Source organism: Psammomys obesus, unplaced genomic scaffold (assembly GCF_907164565.1).
Source record: "Psammomys obesus unplaced genomic scaffold, mPsaObe1.curated_primary_1811, whole genome shotgun sequence".
Classification (NCBI taxonomy): Eukaryota; Metazoa; Chordata; class Mammalia; order Rodentia; family Muridae; genus Psammomys; species Psammomys obesus.
In genome coordinates, this window is record NW_026585504.1 from 6,462,179 (window position 1) to 6,470,306 (window position 8,128).

The following is an 8,128-nucleotide window of genomic DNA, read 5'->3' on the forward strand; positions in this document are numbered from 1 at the left end:
CACCCAGTGATGAGTTTCTTGGGTTGTAACTGCAGTGTACGTCAGAGAGTATTAGCTGACACTCAATACTAGCTGAGCAGCATTCACTTAAGAAGGCCCATTTGACTCTGGGAAGAACAATAAAGATTCAGGGTGGTTTAGCCTAGAGCTGCATCGCCTGTGCAGTTGGAGCATGGGCTGTGAGGAGAGCAGGGTACAGCCCACTGCCTGTTGAGAGCTGTTAGGACACAACTAGAGAAGCCAGCATCTGGGCTAGCTGGGACAACCAGATAGACCAGTCAGTAATCTCAAAGAGCTGGAGGAAGAAAGCTAAAAAATCAAAACAAAACAAAAAAAAGCTTGTTTACTCTGGGCTGAATGGGCCTCACCCAGCTCTACCACTGGGATGCATTCTTAGCCCAGAGGTCTTGGTAAGGTCAGAGACTATGAGCAACCTTGAGTGGCCTGGAAGACCAGCTGGCTATTCCTTCTTCCCTAATATGAGGTCTTGAAAGCATGAAGGAAAGATGATGTCTGCTTGGGAACAGCCTGAACTTTCAACGTGTTCTTGAAACTTAGCAAAGGATGGAAGATTTACCGTCTCTGTTCAGTTACACGCTTGCCTACATATGTTACTATCTCAGGCATTTTTGTCAAAGCAACAGAAAGCTGATCGGCAGCCATCAATACACAAAACTTTTAGTGGTCCAAGCTTTCAGATTTAGCGGACAAAGACTTCAGTTATGAATGTGTTGACCTGTCACAACTATAGTACCCCAAAACAGCAATACACACATTCTCCTAAAGCACACACGTGGCATTATTGAGGCTAGATCATGCTAGGCAGTGAAATAAATTCCTATAACCTTTTAAAATTAAGCCTGTTGCTTTGAAATGACTATATATCCACATGCACCTGGAAAAACAAAACAAAACAAAACAAAACAAAAAAAAGCTCAGAGAGATCCCCTGTATCCTTCACGCACCTTGGCTGAGTGGTTACGTCTTGAAAAGCTGTTATTACAGCTAAGATGTTATTCTTGACGTGGTCATGGCTGAACAGGCTGTCCCAGGAACCTCCTTGCGTTGTGCATTCCTTTATAGCCATCCTCCCACTCCTCCCACCGTGTCCTAGACCCTGGGCAACAGGGCATCTGTTGTCCATTCCTGTCATTTTCTCATTTTAAGACTGTTCTAAGTGGAATCATGAAGGATGTGACCTCTTAGATTTTCTTAGGCGGGATCTCAAGCACCCCAGGTGGCCTTGAGCTTGCTAGGCAGCCAAGCGTGATCTTGCAGTTCTCGTTTTCCAAATAGGATTCCAAACATGTCTCGCCACACCCAGAGTACGCAGGACCAGAGAATAAACCCAGGGACCTGCGCATCCCAGGTAAGTACTCTACCAACCGAGCGACACCCCAGCTCCAAGACTTGTAAAACAAAAACTGACAATTCTATGACACTCTTCCAGGTGTTATTGATGTCCACAGTTCCTTCCTTTTCAAGGCTGAGTAGTATTCTACATCATGGGTTCACTAGGAGATGTTTAAGTACTTAGCAAGTACTTAAACGCTTGAAGGACAGACATGCAGATTGCTGTTTCAGTTTGGGGTTCTCACGAACAAAGCTGCAGCAAGCACCCACGCTCAGGCTTTTGTGTGAATACCATTTCTCATTAATAAACAGAATTACAATAGATGGGCTGTATGTGTGAAGTTGGCTTTTTTTTTTTTTTTTTTTTTTTTTGAGACAGGGTTCTCTGTGTAACCCTGGCTGTCCTGGACTCGCTTTGTAGACCAGGCTGGCCTCGAACTCACAGAGATCTGTCTGCCTCTGCCTCCCAGAGTGCTGGGGTTACAGGTGTGTGCAGGACTTTTTCTGGAGTCCTGGCTGAGCCTAAGAATTAACTCCCCCTCCCGAGACTCAGCATTACAAGAGCGCTCACAAGGAAACAAAGACCCAGAGAATCTGGTTCTTTCTTCTGCAGCTCAGATCTACCGATGAACACCTGAAGCAAACTTTTCATTATGTTTAATATGTTTCAACTGCAGAATTTCGGTTTAATTCTTATATAGAATGTCTATTCCTTAGTGGGAGTTTTTAATCTTAAGACATTGTTTTCATCATCTTCTAGCTCTTTATACATTTATACATTTTTCTCTGTGTGTATGGTGTGTGTGTGTGTGTGTGTGTGTGTGTATAAGGAAGCCGAAGGTTGACTTGGGTGTCATCCTCAATCATTCTCCACCGTCTCTTTGAGACAGGGTCTCTTCCTGAACCCGGGGTTCACTGGTTTGTCTAGACTAGCTGTAAGCCCCACCGCGCGCTGTGAGCTGCACTGGAACTCGCATTATAGACTCGGGCTTCTTGGTCCTCAGGCTTGCACAAGTGCTCTACTGACTGAGCTATTCCCTTTTGCCGTCTTTCAGTTTATGAACATACTCAAGACAGTGGGTTTTGTGTGGCCTTGATGTCTGGGCTTCCTCAGGGACAGTTTGCTTCTGAGGTTTTTGTTACTTCTTGTGCATCAGCCCCTCGCCCCTGGCCCAGACTGTTAGCTAATAGATCATGGTGATCCCGGAAGCAAGTACCCTATCTCCTCAGTGGATGCTGCTGTGCTTTGTTTTGTTTTGTTTTTCATTGTTCGTTGGTGACCTTCTTGACCTCCTTCTGTAGAGCCTGTGTGCAGATACTGGAACCTTGCGGTATTAGCCTTGACTGGGAAACTCCCAGGCTTTCCTGCCGTTCTTTGTGTGCTTAGGCACACCTTCATTCTTTGGCAGCAAGTTTGCTACTCTTCATTATCTTTTACTTCCTGCTTGTGCACACCTGCAAGGTCAGCTGGAGGTGGGATGATTGCTTAGGACTTCCTAGTCTTTCCCGGGTAGTGCCCAGTCGTGGGCTTGTGTGCAGTGCTGGGCAGGCTCCCCAGATCCCTGAGCACTTCAGTGTCCCCTACAGACAGCTAGTTTCCATCTTTTCTCTTTTAAGGTTTTTGGTCCGATTTTTGTCAACTCCAGCTTTGGGTAGCTGTTGTGCTTTCTTGTTTTACTGTGCGGAGGAGAGGGCTCCAGCACAAAGCAGAGGAGCAGTGATAATAATGCACAGCTTTCTCTTGCTTTTGGCCATCCTGTGCATGAATGTAAGCAGAAATGTATCACCATGCCACTGTTGACAGACAAGCTCAGGCCTGTGGCCATGGGAAGACTTCCAATAAACAAAAAAGGTCCCAAGTATAACATCTCTCAGCTCACATAGCTCACAGGCTGAGCCATTTCTTCATGCTCCTGGCCTGACAACTTTCTGAGGGAGGAGAGAATGAAGAAGGGGGCATTGCAGACTGGCCTGTATCCCATGACCTTGTCCTACTAGAGCCTGAGTTTGGAACCTAGCCTCATCCAGAAGCGGCTTAAAGGTGGAGGGATTCTTGAGGCTCCATTGCTGATAACTTTAAATTTGAGAACCGCTCCACTAACCTAAATTAAACACTTCCACCTGCATGTTTCCCAAAAATGTGACTGCTGCAGGCAGAAGGGGAAAAAAAGCCACAGCCAGGGCAGTCTGCAAGGGTCACAGGTTGCTGTGAGATCAGCAACCTCCCCAACACATGTGCCCTTGACTGGCATGCCTATCCAGGCTCGGTGGCCAGGAGAGCTTACTCCACAGGCACCCACGAAGGGATAAAGATGTCCACCCTTCGGTAACGTGCCTGGGTTCTGGGCCTAGGTGGCCTGGATTCACTGGCTGCTCCTCCAGTGGGAACTTGTTATGCCGTGGGAATCTGTCTAACCCAGCAGCTGCACGATGTGGAAAGCAGACACAGGGGCACGGCCTGTGTCCTTGTCACGTGGGAAGCAGTGCTGCTGTTGCACTGTTGAATGTCTAGCCTCCCATGCCTCTGCCGGTACAAACCAGCTTTCCAAAGCCTAAGACTGTGTCTAACTACCACTGCTTCCACAGATCCAGGTTCATGCAGCAGCCAGCCAGCTGCAGTGTTGTGGTGCTTCAGGGTCAACTTGACTGGGTCTTGGAGTGCTTAGAAATTAGGCCTAACATTCCGGATGCTTGTGGGCAAGATTTGAGTCCTTAGGCGAAGTAAAATAGATAGCCCTCCTCAATGGGGATGGGCTTTATCCCCACTGAAGGCAAGTAGGATAAAAGTGCTGACTGAGTAAGAGGGCACCCTCTTGAAAGAGTGCCGCTGCGCAACCAGCTGCCACATGGTGAGGAAAGCCAGGATGTGTGCAGGGATTGTGGGTGTGTGTTCAGCTCGTCGTGAGGGCAGTGTGTGTGTGTGTGTGTGTGTGTGTGTATGTGTTCTTGTTGCTGTTGAGCCAGTTAAGCAGAGAGCAGCTCTCCTATCCAAACTCCATCAAGATTGCAGGTGCACTTTGTCATTATTCTAAACCTTAAATTATGGGTTGCTTTGTTTTGCAGTAGTTGGTACCTGAACACAGCAAATGTGTCTCTCTAAGGACAAAGTTCTAGCACGTGGCTATCTGGGTCAGGACACTCAGCCTAGCCTGTGCTGCAGCACACCATAGAAGGCTTAGTGTTTCTCAGCCTGGGGAAGTGAGAGGGGCTTTTGAGATGGGAGCCATGAGTCAGTCACTTTGGAGAAAATGTCCCTGCTATCTGGAGAGCCTTGCTATGCTTTTGATAGGTGTTCCACAGGCCTGTGTGGTCCCTGCCATGGAACCATTAGGGAGCACTGGAGCTTTTAAGGGATGATATTTTGCTGGAAATCTGAAGTGGGTAAGACCCTGGTCTCTCTTCTTGTCCCTTTTTACATCCTGGTCACCACTGATAAGGAATTTTGTTTCACCATGGCCTTCCTCCCATGATGGGAGGCCCATGCATGGGCCCAAGAACAAGACAGATGATCATGAAGTGAAATTTCTAAAACCATGAGCCAAGATGAGCATCTCCTTTTATTAAATTTTTATTTTGTTTTGTGTATGGATGTTTTGACTGCATATATGCCTGTGTACCATGTGCATGCCTAGTCCCTGTGGAGGCTGGAAGAGGGCACTGATCCTCTGGAACTGGCGTTATAGATGTTTGTAAACCAGTGTGTGGATGCTGGGAATCAGACCTATATCCTCTAGGAGAGCAGCCTGTGGTTAATCACCAAACTATCTGTTCAACTTCCAAACATCTTCATATATGTATGTTGAGAGAATATTTTGTGTATTGTTTGAATGCAACACCTGTCCATAAAAAGCTAATGGTCTATAACTGAGGCAGGAAATAGAAGGTAGGATATCTGGCCGGAGAAAGGACACTGAGATAAAGCCAAGTGGGAGATTCACCAAGCAAGATGTGAGGAGGACAGATACCTGGTACCTGAGCACAGGTACCAGCCACATGGCAGAATGTAGATTAGAGTAAAATGGGTTATTAGTTATGAGCTTGTCAGAGAAGAGCCTAGCTATATGGCCTAGGTACTTGTAAATAATATTTTGAATCTCATGAACTGTTATTCAGAGAGATAGGGGTCGGAAAGAAAGAAAAATGCCCCTGATCACAACATATGAATGATTAGCTCAGGTATTTCATTATAGTAACAGAAAGCTAAGGTAAACACTAAACCCTCTGCCTGGAACAGATTTTCTAGATCTTTGTACAGCTGGCTCTTCACATGAAGCAAACTTCTGATACCACAGACTTCCACTTAGATGTGTTATGGATCTGCTCAGAGATTCACCAGTCTGGAAATTAATAAATTTTTAACAAATTTTAAAAAAGGGTTTCTTAACTATGACCAGGACCATGGATCCTGGCCAGCCTCATACCTGAAATACATACTCAGAGTATGATGTTGAATTACATTAGCCAGGGACTTATAAAGGTAAAACTCATTAGGCTTCATACTTCCTGCCTTTTGTCCTGCAATCAGAGACAAGCACACATCCTGACATATTTCCTGCTTACATATGATCAAGCACACAACCTGTGCTTTTTGGTCAACCAAGCTTGTTTACATGGCTTGTTATCTTACATGAACAACAGCCCCCAGCATCCCAGGAAGTTAGGGTTTACAGGTTAGAGGCATTTTTGTTTTCTAGATCTCTTAAACACAGTAATTTAAAGTTAAAACATAACATTAGCTACCATGGGTGCTGTGTGGTTATGTGCAAGTGACTTAACCTTTTCGTACTCTGCTTTTTTTCTTCTTCTCATTTTCAAGGAGGGGTGAACAACAGAACCTTCTTTATAGAGTTGCTATGAAGGAAAGATGGGCATTTGTAAGGATCCCGAAGTAGCTCCCAGCATGCATACTAGTTCAGTCACTATTTTTATTGTACTTGAAACCCCAGCCTTCTCAGAGAGTTTTCTACTGGCTCATCTCTCTAAAAAAATAGGACTTAGGGAGGGGGCTGTCACTTTTTTTTTTGGCATTCAACACTAAATTAAATTAGTAGATTTATTTAGATGTTTACTTTTATTTCCCACTTTGTGTCATACTGTAAAAAAAAATGTCCCGATTGATCTATTGATCTATCCTGTCTTCACTGGCTAGAGAGTGAGTGAGAGACCTATGGCCCTGCTTTGTCCTTAGGCATGCATAGCGTGTGGTGTAGAAAGCAGTGCTGGTAAGTGCTGTTTTCTATTTAGGGACATCCCAGTTGTAGAGCCCTCTCCTGTTCAGCATCGTGTCCCTAGACATATCAGTGATGGCTTATATCAGAGAAACTTAGCCCTGCCAGACAACCTGGTCACTCTGACAGGCCATTCCAGCTCTGGAGCTCCCTGAGGTGAGGTGAGGGGGATACACTGCTCAGGGCTGTCACAGGGCTTCCATCGTGGCTCAAATCCTCCCTTGGCTCACTCCAGCTCTTCTGTCCCTGCCCATGGGTGTTGGGCCCCAGGTTACTCGTTAGTCAATATCTCGTATCCTAAATTCCACCTTTGAGTGGCTTTCTGGAAGCTCAACCCACAGCAGCTGAACTCAGGGATGGCTTGTTAGAGGATCCAGGAGACTCCTCCCACTGTTGTGCAATGATTCTTGTTGCGGGGAGTATCTTTTTTGCTAGGAGTAGCAGGTGACCTTCTGTCCAGGGCTGGTACTTTCACCGTTTCTCTCTCTTTGGAGACAGGCCTGGTCAGATGTTCTGTGTGTTGGTTGGGTTTTGCCAACTTGATATAAACCTAGTCATACATGGTAGGAGAGAATCTTGAGGGGTTGCCTCGATCAGATTGTTCTGTGAGCAGTCTAGGTAGCATCTTCTTGGTTAGTGATTGATGTGGAAGGACCCAGCTCACTGTGGATAGTGCCACCCCTGTGACAGTGGCCCTGGGTAAGTAAGCCGTGGAGAGCAAGTATGCAGCACTCCTCCGTGCTCTCTGCTTTATCTCCTACCTCTTGGTTCTTGTTCTCTTTCAGTTTTAGCCTCGACTTCCCTTACTAATGTCCTGTAGTGTGGAACCGGAGGCTGAAATAAGCCTTTTTGTCTCCATATTGCTTTGGTCATGGTGTCTATCATAGCAAAACTAAGACACTCTATGAGAACTACATTGACAACATGGCGTCTCACCGTGAGAGAGATGGGGTAGGTAGGATGGAGACAGCATGTTTCAGCACTATGTCTGCCCCATACCCTTGAAGAGAAAGAAAAGTCAGACAGTCATTTTACCCCAGTGACTGAGACAGTGGGTGTGAGTCCCATTTTAGAAGCACAGATTTGAAGAGAACAGCTAAATCCAAGGCCTAGAACCAGATGTAACTGAGCCTAGGGCTCAGTCTTCTTGGATCAGAATTTAATCAAGAGGTTAGACTCAGGTCCTCGTGTTGGGTAGAATAGTCTGGTCTCAGAGTAGTAGAGAGTTAGTTTAGGGGCAGTGTTACTATGGATTCAGTCTGGAACCAGCCAGGATTTGGTTTGAGGACAAGCGTTCAAATTTGGTTTAATATCAGGGTTATGATCCAGCCCAGGTTTGAGTCATGACTCAATCTAAAATCACTGTACCATGAGAGGAGTTTATTCTAGTTTCACTCTGGGACTCCTTAAAGCTTGCCTTAGCCCTGGTATGAGCTGGATCCTAGCATTTGAATTAATTTGCTGGTGCACAGTGGATGGATTGGCCAGCTCTGGTCTTGGGTAGACTTGGCCTGCAGCCTGTTTTAAATAATGTGCATCAAGACACG